Source organism: Gobius niger (genome assembly GCF_951799975.1).
Source record: "Gobius niger genome assembly, chromosome: 18".
NCBI lineage: Eukaryota > Metazoa > Chordata > Actinopteri > Gobiiformes > Gobiidae > Gobius > Gobius niger.
The window spans coordinates 5,946,741-5,970,178 of record NC_136869.1 but is presented as its reverse complement, the minus strand read 5'-3'; the positions used below and the strand labels follow the sequence as shown (position 1 = coordinate 5,970,178).

Genomic DNA, 23,438 nt, shown 5'->3' with positions numbered 1-23,438 from the left:
ATCTCAAACACATCATTAGCACCATCTTACACTTCATTGGATAGAAAATGCAATATTCATCGAAAACAGCTGAAACGAAATAACCAGTACTTTCACTTTCCGATTTCCGCACAATCTCAACAAAAGCCCAACCCACCCCTCTCGTCTAACTCCTCTTTGCTGCACAGCTGTTTCAATCATATCTGGCTGTAGGATTACGTTTAGTAAGAGATGGAGACGGGAAGAAAGCATTTATTTGATGCATAGGACCTCAGGAGGAGCTTTTTGGGAGCTGCCGCCACGCTGCAAGGAATATTCAAAGTTTCTTGTAAAATGCTTTAGAGCGGGATTTCGGCTTTTACACCATGTGCACGCTCCTTTGTTTCTGAATGCAGGATTTGGACTATAACGTTTGCGCTGACGAGGTGCGCTCTGTGTGATCTTCAGCTTCACACCTATCGCAGTAACACACGTGTTTTGATCATGTTTCTGCAGTGTGTAGAGCTCTTCAATATCAGAGCCAGCTCGCTTCTTCTCAACTCTGCTCTCTTTCTCTCGAGACACAGCCAATGTTGAAGTAATAGTGGAAGTATGTCATAGTTTGTGGTTTGTCCTGTGAGAGTTTGAAAATGCTGAATGAAGTACATGTTAATGTAAAGATGAGGAGAGAGAAGGGGAAGAAGCAACAAGCGCTCGTTGCAGTCAGATAGCAGTCACACCACGCGTCAGTTGACCCAGTCTTTCTAAGCCACACCCCCATGCCCTGGCCACACAAGCACTAGCGCACCATTTGCACCATTGAGCCCTTTAACTTAATCACACAGAAATGCTTTGGCATTTGGGTTCAGATATAAGTCATAAGTCAATTCTGACAGTATATAAAATCAGACTCCCAGCTACCACTGAAGCAGACTGTCGTTGTTTACAAGACCCTTCACTGATCTTCTACTGTCAGTCTTCTGCAGCGGAGCAATGGCTACAATTGTAACTTACCACCACCCAGTATAGACTGAATGAATATTGACCATGATTTGTAATGACAGTTTAGCTCTTTGAGGGTTTGTCATGTTTGTAAAGCGTAATTGAACTTGAAAAGACTCACAGAAACAGAGTGGCGTTTGGAAGGTTTTAGTGGACATGAATCGTAATTGGGGCTCAGATCCCGGTGGAAGATTGAATTAACGATATGGAATACATGGGAATCATGAATGATTGACAGAGTCTTCCAAGGAGTCTGGACATTGGTGGTGGTGGCAGAGGATGAGACCTGGGATGGCCAGTTGACCGAGCTAACCTGAGGAGGAGCCTCAACGGCCGAGCGGTGGACAAGGAAGCTTAAGAAGGGGATCCTAGGCGGTGTGGTGATTGGCCGTCGCGAAGGCGTGGCTTGAGATGGGACTGTGATTGGATGATTGGTGAAGAGCTGCTGGTGATGAGGCTAAGAATGAATGATGCAGGTAGGTCTTCCAGGTTGAATTTGCACTGACGCTTCATTTCAATGTCTAATAAGGTAAAGCTAAAACATTGTTATGTAAGTGTTGTGCGATTGTACATAGGAAAACTGCAGTAAACATCTGAGCACGGCAGGTTCAAATCCAAGCTCCCAAGCTCATCGTCATTTCCTGAAAATCTGTCTTCTACCTATGGTTTCCTGCTATGCATCTGGGTACAAGTTCCCAAATAAAATACTAACAGTGAAATGTCTCCACACCATTACATTCATGTTTTTGAATCACAGCTCTTTAGTAAACAGCCTGAGACTAAATGTTTGAAGATAGCGGGGTCAAATATTTATAGTTGGGTATTGACTGTCGATGAAACAGAAAGCTACTGCCTGCGGGCCGACGGGCTTTGGTTGTTATGAGCAGCTGTCTGTCTCCTCCCGCAACATTTTTCTGTGTCTGTCAAATCCAAGCATGTCGAAAAATATGAAAAGAAAATGGCTGACAAAAGACAATTTTGCATTGAAAAGGGGAATCTTCCCTTACCGCGAAAAGCTCTCGCCATTTAGTGCCTTTCCCGCAATTTGAAATGTCAAATTACATCTTAGTCTTCTGCGATTTTCCTGTACCGCAGGGAACAAATATTAAAGTGCACATAATGATATGAATTCTACTTTTTGCGAGGCTTTTACCAGCAAATGGGTCTCAGGTTGTTCTCAGGTTGTTATCTGTATCTGGCTTGCCCAAACCGCACAAGTGCCTTGTCTCCTGAAATGACTCTCTACAATGTGCTGGTGCAGACGAGGCATTTTCTAGAGTAAACATTAAGGGCATTTATCACAGAAAACCGCCTTGGCACCAAGAACGCCGACAATTTGTCACTATTAAAAGTATGTGTTTTGGCTCACAGTCTTAATGTCCTATTGAACTCACTCAGACAAGGTTGTTCCCACTTGGACTGAGACAAGTTACTAAAGTTTGTGCAACCAGCAGTATTTAGCTGTGCATATGACAACTGAAAGCACTTTATCTGCCCTCCTCACTTTTAATTCAATCGTCTAACGACTGTTTATGCTTCAGTACATTTATATGGCCTCTTAAATGTAAGTCTATACTTCATCACATCCTCCTTGTTGAAGTGCATTGCATGTATGCGCATACTGTGACTAGACAGAGTTCTAAAATGTTAAAAGTAGATTTTCCGCCCCCTACATGCTCCAGCAATGTCTTCATGAGTAGAATGAGCCTAGACATATTCACCACAACTGCCTGTAACTCAAAAAGTATTTCCATCATCATGCACAAGCTTAACATAGAGACTGCAGTTACGCGTAAGACCTGAGGTGGCAGTGGCGAGTAAAAAAGTTACAACTTCCTTTAAAGGAATAGGCAACCGTTTTTACATACTGAGATACGTTCTTACCTGAGCTTAGACGAGTTGATGTGTATCTGTCTGGTCTTTATGCGTGCACTCAGTCATGCAAATGTTGTTAGCATTTAGCTTCTCCCAGCAAAGGTACAGCTCCAAACTGGGGCGAAGTTAGAAGCTCCCAAGCTCCTCCACGTTTTCCCTATTGAAATACAGTTACATGAAAAGTTGCACGATCCAAGTCTAGTTACACAAAATTAAACATGACGATTTTCTAAACGGACTAAAAGTGGTATTTTATATTAAGGCGAAATAATATTAGGAGCATGTCGACTTTACTGCACAGGCATCGAAGTGCTCCTATGGTATTATTACGCCTAAATGCTAACAACATTTCCGTGACTGAGCGCACGCACAAACACCAGACAGGTACGCATCAACTCGTCTAAGCTAAGGCAAGAGCATAGCTCAGTATGTAAAAACGGTGGCCTGTTCCTTTAAGTGATGATGTCATTGCACCACTTCCTGAACTTTAGCCCTATTCACTATATTGTGATTTTACTGATTTTAACCTGCTGTAGAGCCGACTACAAGGCTCGTTTGAAACATCTGATCGCACAGAAATATTACATTTAGTCTTATTTTACATACAAATGACCTTCATTTTGCCTGGAGAAATTGTGACACATACTTTATTCTAATTGGCTGAAAAACAGTTTGGGGCCTTTTATCTGTTTGTTACTTCAGCAGGAGATTCAGATAAAGTTGCTGTTTGTCTCTCAACTCTCAACTGTTTGGAACCGGAAGTTTATTATTGTATGGGATTTTACTGAAGACAGCTTTCTCATACAAATATGTTTCTTCCTGAACTCCAATAGAGGTTTATCAATACCTCTACCCACGCAACAAAACCCAAGTAATGCTCAGGACTGATTGTAGTACTGTGTATGTTTAATTGTATTATACAGATGTTGCAAAATGTGTAAAATAAAAAATAAAAAAATCTGCCACCCAAAGGGTTAACAAACTTATATCTAAATAACGGATCAAGGAAGGTTTAAATTCATGGTTTTATTTTGTTGATATATATTCACTACAAAAGGGGTTTCAGGGGGATTTGGGAAATCTTGTTTAAAGTTTTTGAATAAGCTAGTTATACGTCGGGGAAAAAAAGCAATGAAATAGTATATTTCACCTTTTTTTGCAGCTCAAAGCTAAAAAAAATCAGGCAAGGAATAAGATATATTTAAAAGAAAAATCTTTCTGAAAAGAACTTATTGTTAAGTACAAGGTTGGAAAGGTTGGAGTCTGTAGGGGCGACTAAAGCAAATATATTGTATTGTTGGACGAGTGTAAAGAAAACTGTTTCTGAAGTTTTGTAATGCCTGTATATTTCGCTCGTCTTTTTCGAAAGGAAATGACCACATTTGGTTTGCAGCACAATCTCGGTTGCCTTTCGTGCTGCATGTGGATACCAAATGTCTATAATTGTGAATCAACACGCATGTAAAAGACGAGGGAGCCCAGCGCTAATGTTGCTGTTTCAACAAAACATCGACAAATAAGCATCGCTATGGTTGAGGTTTTTTTTTTAATTTTCAGTCTGACACTGAAACCAAGATGTTAAAGGGCCTATATCATACAAAATTGACTTTTTGGAGCTTTTAGCCATGTTGTTATGCTATTTCCTTATCAAAAACACCCCCAGAATGGTTTTTGGCTTCATTCACGCAGTTCTAATCAATACTCCTGAATCCTTGTAAAACAGCTTTTTATTATTTTTGTCGTAAGAAAGGGAAAAAAAAAAAAAAAAAAAAAAAAGGGCGTCTGAGCAGATGTCATGTTTGTTCCGAAAAGCTGTGAAGATGGAGCTCTTTCTAACCTACTCTGGACACGCCTGTTCTGTTTTCTTACCTAACGATTATGTCACGGAGAAAAGTGCGTTTGGCTACGAGAGGACAGGACTTTATTGAACCTTCCTAAAGATGTTGTTGAAATTTCTTTTCGTGATTCAGCGACTCTCTGCCAAAATAGTGTTTTTCTGTAAGTCCCACAATATAAACACGAGTCCCACAATGTAAACACCCGATGGACCAGAGCGGTGAGTCAATCAAAACGCGTGTTAGTGTGTGTGTTAGCATGTGTGTTAGCCATTTATGAAGCTGTGTTGCAGATGTGAACTCCTTTTAAAACTAGTTAAAAATGTGTGTTTTCACCTGCCACACTTTGCTTATTCATAGAGTATCTATTCCATAGTCCTGATTGTAATGGACCCCTGAGGATAGTCTCTAATTTGGCAAAGAAATAAAGAAATCGTTCTGCTCCACGGGGCATGTCAAGCCCATATGACGAAGCTAAACCTCTTCAGCTGAGAGGCGAAGCGCGGCGTGAGCAGCATGAGCAGTCCACTCATGATCGTAGCGGGACGTTATATTATAGTCCAGGCCGAAGTGTATAAAACCCCTGCGCTGTCATGAATATGGAGGAGATCGCTGGAGCAGAAACCATCACCACGAGGTCCCAGGAAACTTGAACCCAGTAATGGTCAGACTGAGTCAAGGTGGTCGGCGCGATTATGGGAGAGACTCCGCAGAGCCAGCAGGCCTTCGACGCTGCCAAGTGAAAGTTTTAAGGTCTATTTCACAGCTTGGTTTGGTTTCACGATTTCAAACAGAGGGAAAGTGGGATAATTGAGGTAAAACAGGAGCGTTAAGAGTGGTTTCATTCAGTTCAAAACATATGTATTTTCTCATTGCGTTGTAACTGTGGAACAAAATAGGCTCAAAGAAGGCGAGACCCTCTTCAAGTCTTTCTCAATTACAGGCTCCCATTGCAAAAAGATACTTAACCAGTAAAAGAGCAAGAGCATTGTGCCGAATACAGTGCCTGTAATAGCACCTTACCCTGATTGATTGATAAATGAAAGAAAGCACCTTGAGAATAGTTTTATGTGCAACCGTCACACACAAACCTATTATTTTTTATTCTGACTCAATCAACAGCTTTCAAAGGTGTGTGTGTGTAGAACATGTTATCTTTCCAATCTTGATAATGCTCATTTCGTTTCCACTGAAGAACGAGCCCAGAGATATTCCTCAACCAAATGCTTCCTCGTAATGTGTTTTGCTCGGGACTTAATTAGTCCCAGTTCACATTGAGACAATATGACAGACATTAGGGATCCGCTGTGTGGGTTTGACATCAGGTTCTGCTCAATTTAAAAGCTAAAAGTGCCTTAAGAACCACGAAGAGAGAGCAAACATGTTGTAAAGTGATTCTTGTGTGAGTTTCACTGTTTGTGTTTCAGGCCTCTCTGTGAAGCTAAGACAGTGGGTACACGGCATTATTTCAGATTTTTAAAAAGGTGGAATTGAGTAGTAACTTTTATGCGGGCCAAAAAAAGTTGATATTTGTGCGTATTTGACCTTGTAGTCACCCTGCAGCTGTATGAGTGGTTACCATGGCGCCTTCACTTTCTATGGTGGTCTCTACAACACTACAGGGTCAATAGTTTTGCAGTTTTTCTGGTGAGAGAGGGGTGAAAACCTTCCAAACAATAAAAAAGTAAAAGCGCCATGCTAACAACTCATACAGCGGCTGGGTCATCATTACAAGGTCAAATATATACACATAAACTTTTTTTCCCACACAAAAGTTGCACAATGCACCTTTAGAGATGCGTTTCAGTATAAAGTTTGAATTTGAGACTATCTGAGTAAGTATTTAACTTTATTTTAGCACCATGAGGCCGTCCTTCTGTGGACCCAACACCTGCAGAAGGACCCATAGGGGGCTAGTGCTATGTGATTTGGGCAGGACCCGGGGATGGAAAGGGATGGGATGGGATGGGATGGGATGGGATGGGATGGGATGGATGGATGGATGGATGGATGGATGGATGGATGGACTACCAATTAGTGATGGCCAAAAAACTCGGCGCCCCGGAGCTTGTATCACTCTTCATGAAGAAGATGCTTCGAAACACTGCGTCGGAGCCTCTTTCAGTAACACCTGGTCACGTGACTGCCTTGAAAACTGATTCATTCTTCATCCGTATCGTGTCTTAAAGCGGGTCATTGGCTCAGAGCGTCTCACTGAGCTGCCTCGGATGTTTCCTCGTCCATATAGTGATGTAAATCATTAGTGATAAATGTGATGTATTTCCCTCATTTCCCATATGTTCACAGCCAGAATACATTGTATATGTTATTTATTTTCTTATTCTTTACAAAGTCCTGCTTTTGAACAGATACAAAAGCAAGCGTGGAGCTGATTAGGCGAGGGAAACGTAAGGAGCGCCATCTACAGCAAATAGTGCCAAAATGAGCTCTGACTGAATGAAGCAGGTGACTGAGGCCCCGCCCACTGGAGCACAGACCCATGTTACAAAGAAAATGATTCTTATTTATCGGCCTATGATTGATTTGATCAAACATCAATATCAGGCTGCAAATAATAAAACTGCCACACGTCTGTTTGAAACTTCTCTTCCACATGATTATGTCGGTGCTTGAGCCGTGTTTATTAGACCTCACAGTTATAAAGTTTGTCCACAAGAGATCAGTGTTCAAACAGAATGATGGAGCTCAAAGACTTCGAAGTGTACACTTTTTTGCAAGGAAACCCTCAAAGTGTTAAAGGCTTCACTTTGTACTACTTTGTAACTACTTACTCAATGGGTTTACAAAAACGTTTGGGAACCACTTACGTAAGACATCACACAACTCATGCACATATTGGAAATGTGCAAAATGAATCTTGATTTTAAACCATAACTATTCTAATCACAAAATGACAAGCTCAAGATATATATGTTTCAAACCCATGCACCCAGCAGCATCAGAGTATCCCCAATCTAAAAGCTATTCTCCTTTTGTGTGTCGCCCAAACCAAAGCATCGAGCCGCCCCGCTGGGAATCCAATAGACGTGGGACAGTTAATTAGCGGCGTCCACATGTAACGATCAGAGAGCCCTATATTTTTTCAAAGTTTTGTTCTTGTCTTTCTTTCTTCTTGTATTGGCTCGGCTATCAGGTGCACATCCCCCCCCCCCCCAAACCTTCATCAGTCGATGACGGCGGAAATATCGTGAGAAAACAAGCCCGTTGGCCTTTTAATCACAGCCCAACAGCTTTGCGCAGTTACATCTGTTGTCTCCCACTAATTGCCCCGATCTAATAAGAGCTTCATTGCCCAGTGACAGACAGATATCCCAAACTGTTATGACTGCAGTGGCTATTCGCCGGCCATGGCGTTTTTTTTCTTTCCCCCAGTCATTTTAGCTTAATTAGGCTGTGCTAAATGCTAACAGACAAAGCTTGGATGAGCAAGTCATTCCAGATTCAGATTCACACCCAGCAACGCCAAGCAAAAGCAGATGGCGACAGAGAGAGACAGAGAGCAGGTGCAAGTGCAGTCATTCTTTAAAGGCAGGTAGGATCTCGCTCCAGACACGTCATTCTGTCCTCTGTGTAAGTCAGAATGTGGATGTTGTCACACGTTGGCTGCCGTGACTAGAGAGGTACAGCCTCTCAGCAAGAAGGTCTCGGGTTCAATTCTCTGACCCTTTCTTCCTCTGCGCAAAAAGAGCAGGACAGGGAATATAACAGGAATAAAAAGAATAAATAAACCTTAACCGTTTGTCGGCAGCACAGTGACGCAATGTAATGCTTGTGCCTCGCAGCTATAAGTTCCCGGGTTCAATCCCCGGCTGGATGAGGACTTTCTGTGTGGAGTTTGTGTCTCCAAACAAAAACATGTACAATATGCCAGGATGAATAAGTGTGTGTTTGTCTGTGTGCACGAGTGGTGGTCGGAAGATTAACAGCCTTGCTCCCGCCCGTCAACCCAGACAGCTACACAGGGTTTATACTGGCAGAATCAAGTCAAATGTAATGCTTTTTAATAACATTTTAATGCACAAATTTATATTTGAATGCCACGAATGCTGAAAAAAAGCTTTTTTGTTTGTTCTTTTCCAAGATATGCAGTTAATTAGCAGCGTCTACATGTTATGATCAGAGAGCTCTACATTTTTTCAAAGATTTGTTCTTGTCTTTCTTTGTTCTTGTATTGGCTCTGCCTTCATGGTGCACAGTCTGAAAGCCCAGGGGCTGTCATCAAATAGAGGAAAGCGAATTGGCGATGGCCAACAAAAAAATTTGGTAAATTCCAGCCAAAACTGCAATTAATTGTGTTTTAGACCAGGGGTCACCAAGTACATTTCACTGGGGGCCAAAATATATGGGGAGTGCATCGCCGGGGTACATAAACAAAAGCAACAAAAAGCAGTATTGGGATTGGGAATATACAATTGAGAAACTGTAACCAGTCATTATTCATTCACTCCACACTCAGTGGCAGTATGCTACTAGTGCAGCCACAGCCGCCCAGGGGCAGATCATCCATTTACCACATGGCTATTATGTGTTGTTTATATCCTGATCTCTTATAATGTCAGTGCCCTCTGCTGGACATGTGTGGAATTCTTTCCTTTCTTTCTTTACGCCTTTAGTTGGGTTAGACTACATTTTGACATTTGGCTTAATTTCAGCAAAATAGAAACCCTTGACCTAGACTCATGGCTCAGCTGTTAATGTCTTTTGTTACTGCCAAGTGATCCTGACTCTCTAGGTAAGTCCAAAAACTCTCAAAACTCAAATAAACATAAAACTCCCTTCAAAAGCGTCTTCCCGAACCACTTTAAAGTCCCCGTTCTGAATAAAAGCCATCTTAACTATTTCAGAAAGTCTTTGCAGTGTGCGAGTTCAGAAAGGAGAAGGCGAAGGCAGCCTGTGACCTAAACAATACCTGAAGTTCACTTTAATGCTCGCAAAGAGCAACAGAGAAGCTGCCATGTTCGTTTTGGATGAAGGTGCCAGACACAGAGGCTGTTAGAGAGGCTCTGCGACTCCTTCCCTTTTGGTTTGTTTTGTTGCAGTTTTTTTTTTTCTTTTTTTTCTTTTCTTGTTGCTGTTGAGGTTTGCTGCCTCCTAATTATCGAGTTACAAAAGAAGGCCATTATCCACAGCTCATCAGACAGTGCGGGCCCAGTGGTATTCTGTTGTCAAACTAAAGAAAAAAAAAAAAGTTTGTGAAATTTGAGGCATTTAGATGGAAGGAACAAAAGGTTTGAAAACAATATACCGACTCAAAGCGACAAAGGCGGCAACAACAACGCTATAGCAAAGTTACTCGGCATAAACAGTTTTGCAGCGACTTGTTAGCCGTTCAAATTACCTCGCAACACGTCACTGTGGCCTGTGACATTAAAAGACGGCCTTATTTGTTCCAGTTTGTCAAATGCAAAAAAAACAAATGGAACTTGTTAAGTTTGAACTCTGTTGTGCAAACTCATAAGTTTACCTCTGAAACTCCTCCTGGGGCAAGATCCTCTCGAAACAAGCAACCGGATGAGCCAGTGTCCACAGAGCAGGGTTATTCATTTAAGGGGAGACCCGGCAGGTGAAAATAGTTTTTTTTTTTAGATATGTGGCTCGTTTCCTTCCCTTCAGCATTTTAGTTTTAATGCTGAAGTGTAAAGTGGACCATACTCACTCTTTACAATGTTTATTTCATGACGAATTGAATCTTAGGGCCATACCACCTTTGCTCTGTCTGATCCCGTCAGATCTCGGAAACTAAGCAGGGAAGGGCCTGGTTGGTGCTTGGATGGTAGACCGTTTGGCAACACCAGGAAGCCTGAGGTGAGTGGAGTGAGTAAGTGGTGATTTAAGGCGAGACACGGCAGGTGAAAGTATTGATTTTGCCCTTGTAGTCGCTCCTACGGACTCCAAACTTTCCGGCCTTGGACATAACCAGATTTTTAATTTTAAAGAGTTTTCAGAAGGATTTTATAATATCGAGTTCCAAGCCTGATGTATTCATCTTTGAACCAAAAAAGACAAGGCAGAATTTGAGTTTTTACAGATATTTTCACTTATGATTAGTTTATTCAAAAACTAAACAAGATCCAAAATCAATCAAAATCCTCTCTGAAAAAAAAAATCTTTGATGCTAGTATGTCAATAAAATAAATTTTAATCTGGGTCTATCCACTATTTAGATTTTATCGCTGAAAATATTGGCAATTTTGGCCATCTTCATGCACAAAATGCCTTATTGAAAACAGAAAAATCGCAATACATTGTTTTCTCATATTTATATCAGTAATGTTTATTAAAAGTCTCAAATTGATATCTCTACTTTTATTTTTTTTCCTTCCCTGCTACACCTGCAGTGTCTCGCCTTAAAGGCCGATGGCACAGACTGGTTACCTCGCTTCCGTCAGTCTACCCCAGAGCAGCTGTGGCTACAATAGTAGCTCACAACCATCAAGTGTGGAGTGAATGATTAATGTAATGTAAAACTGTCTCTGAGTGTCCATAAGAGCACTATTAAAAAAAACAATGAATTATCATTTATTAGAGTATATCAACAAAATATGACCATAAATTTAAACCCTGCTTGATCCATGTTTGATCCTACAAATTCCCTTCTCGCCTTCCATATCTCGCCCTAATGCCACCCCATCTGATAGTTTTCACATTTGCACCTTTATTTAACTTGCAAAAAGGTAACAGATACAAGTGGTGTGCAGACCTGAGTGACAGGAAACCAGTACGACACACTCTGAATTGATTGCGTTGTATGGGAGAAAGTGCCTCTAACCAAGCAGACGTATCTTAGACGAACAAAGAAGACCACATTTCTGAAGCGAGTATGTGGTAACTGCATCGTGAATCTGTCACAGTCTTTGTGACCTACTTTTCCCACTTTTGTCTTATGCAACACATAACTAGGGACAATATTTGCATATCAGTGAACACTATAGACTTCAGAAGAAATGCACTCTGTTAAACTGAGCAATAATGTGTTCTGCTGGTTGGCTCTTCTATTTACAGATTGAAAGAATGCATCCAAACATGTAATACTATTATATTAAAAGTTAAAAGTCAATGCAGTTTATTTCAGTTATCAGTGTTGCTCAAGAAAATTGTATCTGTATATTTCAAAAGAACTCAGAAACAGACAATGACAGACTCAAGAATGTTTTTGTGCTTTTTCAGAAATGTTCCCCAGGTAAGTGCTGTAACCCCAGAGAGCAGTGCTTCTCAACTGGGCCGGGGCCCAAAAGTGAGTCCCAAAAGTGAGTCGCGGAAGCAAGGGGGTGAGGGCGACTCCAAAAGAGACTTTGGAAACAGGATTCTAATGGGACTTCAGTCCTTATAGCTTAAAAGCCTGGCTCCAAAGAGTTTTATTTTTTCAAAAAAAAAATGACTCATATGATGCTGGGCCGGGTAAAATATTTGTAACCACGCTGGTGTTTGTACATCAGCCCTAATAAGTGGAAGCCTTTCCAGTGCATTGACTGGCTCCAGAGTCTGTCAATCAAACTCTGGAGCTGTGTGGAGGCTCCGCCCCTCCCATGATTGCAGGGCTTCCTGCCTTTTTGCCCTTTTAAGGAACAGGCTGAGCAGCCATGTAAGTTTCACAAACGACTCGGGACCTTTCCAATGAATAGGGCTGAATGGAACACTGGCTATCTCTTGTATATCATATCTATGGTTGCAAGGGAGCATTTCTTTCAATATTTTCTCTCTGAAAAATTATAGTATCTGAGTCTGTTAAAATGACATTTAGTTGTTTTGATCATTTTCATCTTTAAAAGCTTATACCTAATGCCTAGTCAGTTATCATTTGTGTGGAAATTGCAGCATTGTTATTTGTTATTTGGGTCATGGCTTGTCATATAGAGTGATGGTGGGTTCTGAAGCCATACCTGTTGTGAATCGATGGATTATAGCAGAAGTAGGCAACATCAGGCCCGGGGACCAAAACCAGCCCTCCATCATAGAACCGCTGGCCCTCAAGATGATTTTGAAGAATATTATTACACAAATGCAATGTCAGTTCCTTTAAAATGTCTAAGCAGAACACCCATTTACGCCATTTAAGTGATAATTGGACGGTCCAGCCCTAGGTCTTTTGACTATGAAGAAAATCGGCCCTCCACAAGCAAACTTGCCGACCCCTGGATTAGAGTATGAAATGTGTCAATCACAATATGAAACAATAAAAACATAGCCCTCAACAATCCACAAGAATCATAGCAAAAAACCCAACACTGCCAGGCATTTATCTTCTGTTACCGTGACATTATCCTCATACCCTCTGTATCCTCAGGCTGGTGCTCCTGACCATGCTCCCTTACCTCAAGGTCTGGAGACGGCTCCCTGGGCGCTGCACTGCCGGCGCCCTCTGCTCCTGACAGGTCGTCCCAGCAGCATTGGAGGGAGGGTCAAACGCGTAGGACGAATTCCCCTGTAGAGACAATACAGAAAACACCTTACTAAACCTGAGTTACATTTAATTCAACGAGAAAGCAGATGAGTGTTGTTGTCTTTTTAATATTTATGTGACAAAATTGCGTTGTCTCATTAGTGGAGGGCTGACAGTTCCATCCCAGCTCCAACAAAAAATTGACAAAAACATAATATAAATTTTCTCAACCAAAGTCAGTCAACTCTAATACTTTTTCATTCAAACATATTTAATAAAATGTCATGCTTTGAGACTTTTACCAATGTCCTTTTCTTTAGTTCCATCTTTTCATTTTGCCAAAGTCTTTATGAGTCGCTGAAAATAGAGATTTTAATCCAAGTGTTAGTCATTCTTAATTCCTTTTAGATTCAGTACTAGTTTTAATGAGCAAAAACATCACTTTGGCAAAAACTATGGTGATGTTAGTCGACAGAATGTACACTGGGGCATTGTGTTAATATTGAGCTCCCCCCCCCCCCCCCATTAAACGTATCAGGTAGTACTTTATACAGAACAACGCCTTTTCTCATTTTTCTTATCTTTTTTTTTTTTTTTTCCGGTACATGCGCAATTTTATTTGAGGAGTCTCAACTTCTTCACAGCAATGCTACACAGTTAGAGTTGTAGACCAGTGGTTCCCAACTTTTTTTTGTCCCATATACCAGTCGTTCATTTATACTCCAAGTACGCTCTACCTCGAGGATCTGGCCAATATTATGACAAAGTGTGTTAATTGTGTGTTGTGTATAGCAAAAAGTTAAAACCCTCTCAAAATTGGTATCGCTTTAGATTTAGGTGTGGCCATTAAGTATTAATAAGCATTAGTAATCATTTTAAGGCTAGGTTTAAGGGTTAAGGTTAGGGTTAGGTTAAAGGTTGGCTATGAACAAGTGTATTATTAATGGCCTATTAGTATGTAAACAGATAAAAGTACAGTAAGCAGCTTGTTAATACTTTACAAGCATATTATTAATGCTTATTAATGCCTTATTAATACTCAATGAGCACACCTTAATATAAAGTGTTACCTCAATATCAAACCTTTTACTGAATAACGTCACTAAAATGAGCTTTCCTTTGGAAAATGTATATTGCAACTCTTCTCAGTTTCAGTTTATTTTCTTAATCTGAAATAATTCTAAGTACCCCCTACTAAGTGCTGAAGTAAGCCCAGGAATCCCTGTGCCCCTGGTTGGGAAACACAGTTGTAGACGGCGGGAGCATTGACCTCGTAGAAAATTAAATCGCAATTAGGCGCCCCCCTCCAGCAGATGGGGCCGGCCGTGTTCTAAAGTCCACCGAGTGTGGAGTGAATGACAATTGTCTCATGTAAAGCGCTTTGTGACTATATGTCTGTGAAAGGCGCTATATAAATAAAGATATTCTTCTTCTTCTTCTTCTTCTTCTTCTTCTTCTTCTTCTAAAGTGCATGAAAAAGGAGGGAAAAAATGCAATTTTGAACATCCCAAAATCTTCTTCCAACAGTTGTATTATTTCTAATTAGGCGTTCAGTTAAGAAATGGTTCCCCTAATCCCCCCCTCAAAACTCCAGGCAGCAAGTCCTTTACACACAACTCTGTTTTCTGTCACTAAAAGCTTTCCTCAATCCTATTTTCGTGATTGTTTTTTTTTTTGTCCACTTGCCTTCTTTCCTTTGTTTACTGCCCCCTGTGCGGTAATGACTACAGTGAATGGGGGAATACTCGCTCGATGTCGTTCTTTATAGTATGATTCTTGTGGACAGCTCCGAAAGCGCCGGTGCACCGGGTGTGTACGGGACGCCAGGCTTTAATTAAGAAGCTCAAATGCTGCGCCGCTGTCACTTTTTTACGAATTTGGGAAACGGCGAGAAGTGAAAACAAATTAAGCCCCTTTATACGTGCGCCGCTGACAAACAATACAGAGCTCATGAATATGAAGAGGGAGCGCCGTGTGGTGTGGTGCGGTGCGGTGTGGGAGGAAAGTGAATTACACCGACTTAGGCCACTCGGCTTTTGTGGGAATCTGTTTTGTAAAATGATTATTCGGGCAAAGTGGAAAGTGCTCCATGATGATTTACTTTGTTTTAAGCGGTATGCAGGGATTTATGTTAACAGCGCACACAGTTCTTGAATCATGTGTCAGGGGCGAGCAAAGAGCAAAGGAAACAAAAGCACAAGGTTTAAAATGATTGAAGCTAAAGAATCATGTGTGCAGTGTATAGTTCCTAACCCCGACCTAAAGAGGGGGTGTTACGCTTTGCAGTTATTTGTTAATAATCACGAACACATCTTTATCCCCGTCTCACACTTTGCTGATTAGAAAATGCATTATTGATCTAAAACTGCCATATAAAAACATCCAGTAGTTGTCACTGTCTGATTTTCATGAGATCTCCCCATAGGCTCCTCCCACCTCATCTTGTTCTTTATTGTTATGTTGATTTTAAAAGTTGATATGCACCTGTCTAGTCTTTGTGCGTGCCCGTGGAAGAGTGTGGTACCTTCCAACTTCACCCCCGTTTGGAGCTATAGGAATACATTGGGAGAGGCCAAACGCTAACAACATCTTTGGTCGTTTTTGCGTGACTGAGGGCACGCACAAAGACCAGACGGGTACGTATCAACTCGTCTAAGCTAAGGTAAGAACATATCTCAGTGTGGAAAAAACGGTGGCCTGTTCCTTTAAGACACAATAGATTGGCATAAACTACTTTACTGAACCATTTGATAACTGCAGGAGCTTGAGATCGGCTGGATCTCCGCTGGAAGTTCCCAGAGAGTGGACCAAACATGGTGGAGCCGTGTTTGCTTGCGCGTCAAGACGTTAGTTTCGGGTTTGACAACGTTGGCTCAGACGGTTGACCAAGAGTTTAGCAGTTTGAATCCCGGCTTCTGCACACTATTGCCGCGTCCTTGGGCAAGACACTTTACCCACCTCGTCAGTGTTGAGTGTAAAGTGAGAGTGAGTGGTTGGTGGTAGTAAGAGGACCGGGGCAGAAGCTCCCTTCCACAGAATATAGCGTGAATAAATAACGACTCAGACATTAGTGTTTGTGTTAATGGTCTTTGTTGAGCACTTTGAGTTCGCCGTTGCGCGTGAATCATATTACACAAACAAATGTACCGCATATGTCCGACAACTTTCGTAATTAGCTGGAACTATTTGCACACCTTGGCTCTAAACCAGCTGAGGCCAACGTTGATGAAATATTTATCCCTCAGCTGAATAATGCATATCCGCAAGACCATTAAGTTTGAACCTCATCAACTCACCTCTGTCTACGGCCAACTTCTGTGACTCACGCCGTCCCCCTTATCTACCTGTGCCCCCCCCCCCCCTCCTCACTATGCAAACCTCCGCACACTCCCACTTTATGGTCCCTGCGCATTGATTCAGTGGCTTCCTGAACCACGGGGCGACCGGACCGCCGTATTATTCTTTTATGGCCGGTGTCACTGCCCCTATGTCCACTGTTTTACTACTATGTTCCCACGGTATTGACCCGCCAACACACAATACTTGATCCCTCATCAATATTTCCAACTCTATCTTCCCCGCATAGATTTAGCTCATGTTAAACTTCACTATCTTATTCCAAATACAAGCACATTAGTTTCCTTTACAGCCCCGCAGATTCATTGCTATGGTATTTTCTATTACCACAGTAATCTAAATGCAAATTTTAACTGTCCCCTTTTTTTTTTTTTCTCAAGCGGGATGACGCTTCCAGCACAGTGTGAGCACTTGAATTGAGACGTGGTTTCCCCCTTTCCCATTCTTCCCGTGCTTTACACGCAAATTTAATCTGGAGAGAGAAGTGCTTATCGTGTTGACGCGATGTAAAGGGAAGGACACTGCTAATTGAGCCGGAATAAAGCGGCGCTGGTAAATCGTGACATTGGGTTTAGCTGGTGGAGGCTAACGAGGAGCAGAGGGCGAGGGGAGAATGGGAGGTTTTCTAAAGGATGGTGCGTAGTAAAAGTTCAGAGCTGGATGGGGGGAAATGATTTACAAGTCTATCTGTAGGGCTTCACAATATGAAATTCAATAACTGTCTATGAATGTCTAGAATATTATGACAACAGCTTTACTGTAGTGGTGGAAATCCACATTGGGAGCCCAAACTTTGGGATTTGTTCCTTTAACTCAGGGGTGTCAAACTCATTTTGGGTCATGGGCTGTAATTCAGCTCCCTCAATGGGTCGTGAGCCACACAAAATAGAGAACATTTTTCCAATAAATGAATAATAATAACAAGCTGTGATTTGGTCAAAGCCCCAACCTGACTGTAGCTTCATTAATAACAACGGCTTACACTTGTATTGCACTTTACAAGCCTGTGTCACAAGTTCCTCAAAGTGCTTCATAGTCATTATTCATTCACTCAACACTCAATGGTGGTAAGCTCCTATTGAAGCCACAGCTGCCCTGGGGCAGACTGTCCATTACCATACCACATGGCTATATAATGTGTTGTTCATATCCTGAGCTCTTATTATGTCAGTGCCCTCTGCTGGACATGTGTGGAACTGTCCTTATTTATTTTTTTATTTAATGCCCCCTAGTGGCTAGAATGAACATTCTGGTTATTCTTTAAAAAAAAAAAAAATCATAACTCTGCTTAGAAAAGGGCTAGAGAGTTACTTTGTTTCCTTCCATTTTTTTTTTTTTTACATACGCTGGAATTTATGCTCTACAGGGCAGGGGCCGGACTAAATCATCTTGTGGGTCGGATTAGGCCCGTGGGCCGTATCTTTGACACTCCTGATTTAAACTCTTAACCCCTGTCTCAACCAAGCCCATATTGTCGAGTTCAGCTTTACACAAATCTAAAAACTTCTTACAACCTACAAGCCAGTTTAATGCCTCATTTGAAAGCTTGGGCCTTTCAAAACTGATCTGAACGTTTTTTCCTCCTGTCTCCATGCGTTGTTGCTCCATTTCTTTTCACATTTTGATACTTTTTTCTTGCACTTTTTTGTTGCTTTTTCATCACTTTTTTGTCACGTTTTCTTGCTTTTTTTTTTTACTTTTTTGTTTCTTTTTTGCACGTTTTTGTTGCTTTTTCACCCTAATTAACATCTAGTTTTTGTTGCTATTTTGCTTTTTTTCAGGAAGCTTTTAGACTTGGCAAATGCCTGGATACCTGGATAATAACTGGAGAAAATGTGCGTGTGTATGTGGGGAAGTTAAAAGAGCTGTTCAAAAGACTGGCTCATTGTTAGACAGAAAACTCATATTGTCTCAGATCTAATTTAAATGTACAAGTGGTGACAGTAGGATTAATTGACATCTTTCAAAATTTGTGTCACGTATATAAAACTTTACACCACAATGAAGGAGGCCAAGAGGCTAAAACTCACTCTGGGTTTCCTTGGTTTTCTTTTTAATCGTCTCCTTTCAAAAAGTTGCATTCACTTCAAGGAGCCGTTCAAAAGAGCAGATTTGGTCACAAGCGTCACAGACAGTAGAGTCAGAAGGTCCGGGGTTCGTTTCCCGGCTCCTTAGGGTCTTTGGACACTTCACCCTCCTTGCCTCCAGTGTCTGTGCACATCGATGTGTGAATGTGAGTGTGAATGGGTGAGTGGATCTTTGCTGTGAAGTACTCTGGGTAAAAGAGCTATACAAGTTGAGACCTCTTACCATGTACTTTATTGTAATCAATCAATCAAAGTGTATTTCTATTGCACTTTACAGCTACGCTTGGCAAATCAAAGTGCTTTCCACAGAAACACAAGAGAAAACATCAACATCAAATGACGTAATATTGTACCAATCCATATGAACGCAGCGCTTTCCATTAAATTCGAACCTTTTTTTTTCATCAAAGTGTGTCGAAACAAGGCATAAAGATATAATGAAACTGAACGTGTGCACATATGGAAGTTACCGTGGAAACAAATGCACACACGTCTGTTCATTCACTGCCATGAGTCACATAATGAGGCTTATTGTGATTTCCATTTAGAATGTATTAGTAATAACCTGGCATTACATCAAGCACTCGTATTCCTCTCCCTGATTGACACTTTCAAACACAACGCGTGATTTTACTATGACAAAAAATGTCAAATCAAAGACCAGGGAGCGTTAATAGCTTTCAGACCGCACATTTATCTGACACGCGTGAACAGATGTTTCCTGAATGATGTACGTTCAAACACCAATTTACACTTTTACAGACACACCCGCAGCTTAAACACTATACCCTTCCCGTTCCCCGTTTACGATGCAGATGTCGCCTTTAGCTCAAACTAAATTCCTATTTCCTGTGCGGAACGAGCACCGCGCACCACCTGGACCTGCACGAAAAGCCGCTTTGCCGACTCGACCCCCCCCCCCCCCTCGCCGTTGATGGAGTCCGCGCTGTGGGAAATGCACACGTCTGATGCCCCACGCGGCGCATGCCATGGCTCTCTCCATGTGGATGTGTGAGTCACCGACAGGCTTAATCACTTCCCCCTCCTCGCCGTCCCTTCCCCGAGCTCGGAGACGGTCTTGAGCGACGCCCGGTGAGCCGCCTGATTCCCATGCTAATCCGAGACGTATATTGCATTCGTATCCGGCGAATCATTTACGTCAGATTGTCCAGGTAACCGTGTACTACTCTGAAATGGGAGGTGCTGTCTTTACTGTCGCTCCAGCTGAGATTCAATGCTGATTTCCTTATAGGTTTAGTCAGTTATATAACTTAGCCATGTTACAGAAATCCTTCAAATGTCCCACAATAATATTTGCTGTACGGACGTGCTTTACAAAGTGCATGGTATGGTATGTTTTTTATTCAAACTTTATTTACAATACTGGTACATAATCTTTTCCATAAGCTGCAGAATCAACAACCGAATAAAATGATCTTTTGAAGTTTGAAACTTGTTCAATTGCGCCCTCGCCCTTTCAATACATAGTTCACGTATTTTAGCACCAAAACAGCTGCATAACAATAATATCACAATGTAAAGGAGAGACTTACAAGCTCTTTGTTAAAGGCACACTGTGTAGCATAGTGGATTATTTTTGCCAGAAATATAAAACATGGTCCTGATGACCAGACACAGAAAATACTTCTATTTGCAGTGGGTAATCAAATAATGGATTTGGATGAGGAGCTAACCTATTTCACTCTCAATATTTCGATCATTATTTGGCTGCCTGTAGTCAACATCTCCATGGAGACGAGCTGGAGACGTCCCCGCTCTCTGTAAAGTTACCGTCAGGTCGAAAAAAGACAAACTCCAGGTCTTGAATGTCATTAAAAAGCATTAAATTGTGCGTGTGAATGGGTGAGTGGTTCCGTAGTGTGAAGCGAGTGCCGACAGCTGGAAGACGTGCCAAACACTACCACAGCTATGTTTAATGGAGAAGAACATTGCTTGATATTTTTTACTAAATAAGTTAATTGAAAATACCAAAATGATGGTCTAACACATATTCAGTTGCAGTTTTGGCATAGATGTCTCAACTTATATAGCGCTTTTCCACCTTCATTAGGCACTCAAAGCGCTTTACCACAAGGATCCACTTTATTTATTTTATTTTGCTAAAATATTGCCCAATTTTTTATGCGTTTGTGTTATTAAAATATACTATTTGGGCACTAAAAAGCATTGCATTTGACTTACCTAATAAATTATTGATTACTGATTACCTTTGAAAAGTAACTTAGTTACTTTACTGATTACTTGATTTTATAAGTAATTAAGTTAGATTACACGTTACTTTACTAGTTACATTCAGCTGCAGCCAGAAACCTCTCCACCGTCACAACACACTAATGACAAACCCTTTCACCAACGCTCAGTTTACTGGAAGTGCATTTTAACAGAAACACGAACAAAGCTGACGCAGACTCAGAAAAGTGACGTTGTTCCATCTTTCTCCCCAAACAATGTTTGTGTTTTTAGGCTGAAAACGTGACTTGTCACATTGTGTTATGTCACTCGAGATGGAAAAACAAATGTATTTTCTTCCAAAGGAAAATAGTAACTCACAGTGATTTGGAAAACTAACTTAAATCTGATTGTTTGTTTTGAAATAGTAACGCGTTAATCCGATTACAGTAATCTGTTACTAAGTAATTAGTTACTGGCATCACTGCTCCAAACGAGCTTGTGTTGTCAAGCTTCTCAAAGCGTTAGACTGTAGTCAATAGTTTACGTCATACTTGGTGGTGGTGAGATACTATTGTAGCCACGGCCGTCCTGAGGCAGACTCATGGACACGAGGCTGCTGTCACCAACCACTCTCACACAGCACAACTCTCAAAGACAAGATGGGTGAAGTGTCTTGCTCAAGGACACAGCCCTAAGCAGCTGAGCCAGTGCCACTACAGCACACCCATAATAATAGAGACTCTTGGAATAGGATTTGAGTAATTGGAGAAAATTGCACCGCTAGTTTCACCGCCAAAAAGACTTAATCACCAGTCTGCTGCTCATCATCCGTTCTCCACGCCTGGATATCATTCTGAGTGACACCCGGTGAGCGGCCCTTTCCCCTCTTCCCTCATTCTCGACGCAATAAATATATCCAACACATGGAGGAGATGAACGCGCCCGTCCCGGAGCAACGCTGAGCCCATACGTCGGCGGGCTGATACCGATAATCTGCCGCCACACGTTGCCGCTTTGCCGTTCCCAGTTTCCTTATAGTATATGATAATGGTCAGAGGAGGCTGGCAAGGTATTTTTTAATCCAAAGTCATTACAGCAGTGAAGGCTAGGGGATATCAGAGCGGCATCAGTCATATCCTCGCACGGGTTTAAGAGTAGACAAGGCGATGTGTGTTGGCAATGGAGTTATGAATAGGTGGATATGAGTTTCGTCGGCTTCTCTTTTGTCGCCAAACTCAATATTACACTGTCAGACAGACATTCACCTTTAACCTTGGCTCATCGGAAAAAAATTAGGAGCGGTTTTTCATTTGGATGACATTTTTTTCTTCACTCCACACAGTTTGAGGATAACGTCAGCCTGGACAGTGAGTTGCCATTGTATTATTTTAACACAATTAAATAATCAAAGATTTTTTTTTTCAAATTTCCCCAGATTTTTGCAGAACATATCAAATGTGTCTCACCAAGCACATGTAGAAATGTAACAATCCTTTTGAGGAACTGCTGGTTGCTCTCCTACTGTTATGAAAATGATTTGCAGTGGAAACCATTTCATTTTTCAGCGGGTTGACAACAACGAAACAAAGGGGTAACTGAACAGGTTTCCTCCGGCCACTAGGGGCCACTAGAGCAATAGAGGTTAGTATGAGTACCTGCTCTGTCTTCTTTTGGAGTGTGTGTGGTATAGTATGGACCAGGCATAGATAGAAGATAGCAGAGATAACCGGTGTTCCATTCAGCAAAGCTCTTTGGAGCCAGGTTTTTAACACATTGAGAGCCAAAAACGGAAACATGTGTTTTTGCGCGGTGTTGCTTGGGGCGTGGTGTTGCACAGCGAACAGCTGTAAACCGGACACTTCTCTCTCGCTCTCTGGAGCGCGTTTGACAAAGCAGAGCAGCTTCCCATGGAAAGATCTAAACAGTTGAGATTTTAACATTTCTCTGAGTCTAAGGACGACTGAGAAACATCCAGGTAAAGTCTTCAATCTGAGGACCAGGCTGTTTAACTGTGTCAACAATGTTGTCCTTAAAAATTGACTTGAAACAGAGATATTTAGGCATTTGCCAGCCAGACAGACAGCCTGAAGAGGTCAGGGATTAAAGCAAGAGGAGCGTTAAAGGTCTGTGCTCACATTCTCAAAGGCATAAAGTAACACACTTGATACAGTAGGTGGTGGCATGCGTCTTTGTTGGATTTGCAGTTTGCAATTAAGCTGGAAGAAGAAGAAGTGCTCAGTTTTGTTTGTTCCACAAACATATTTATGCCTCAGTAGTTTGGATTAAGCAGTTCACTTTATTCCTGTAAGTCTTCATCTTCTATTACAGTTATTTTAGCCTCGTTCATGTTATGCCTCTGCCATATATTTGTATGTTGCGTTTGCCAGACTTAGCTTATGTTAGATTTGTGTGTCTCTGTCATCTTTGTCAATAAATATATGACTTTAGAAGGAGGAGTGTGTTTCTTCATGAAGACTTACAGGATCAAGTGAACTGCTTAATCCAAACTACTGAGGCATAAACATCATACCTCATACTAACCCCTAATGCCCTTGTAGCCCCTGGTGGCCGGAGGAAACCTCCTCAGTAACAGGCTTTATCCTCGCTCTGCCAACGATGAGGAGCGTTAAGGGGTTCAAAACATATTGCACTAATTCCATGAACTGGAGGACTGCAAGTAGCTCTGCTGCAGCTTCAACGCTTATGCTCTTACAGATGGAACCACCTTTT

General features: G+C 41.6%; 1 protein-coding gene across 1 annotated transcript in view; it reads right to left on the bottom strand.

Moving 5' to 3' along the window:
• Positions 1 to 23,438, bottom strand: part of LOC306977686 (cadherin-12-like) — a 318,442-nt gene that overhangs the window by 224,466 nt on the left and 70,538 nt on the right. Inside the window, exon 2 of the mRNA XM_079576100.1 lies at positions 13,004 to 13,113. The gene's annotated coding sequence lies outside the window, so the exon portion shown is untranslated. The remainder of the gene's footprint in view (positions 1 to 13,003; positions 13,114 to 23,438) is intronic.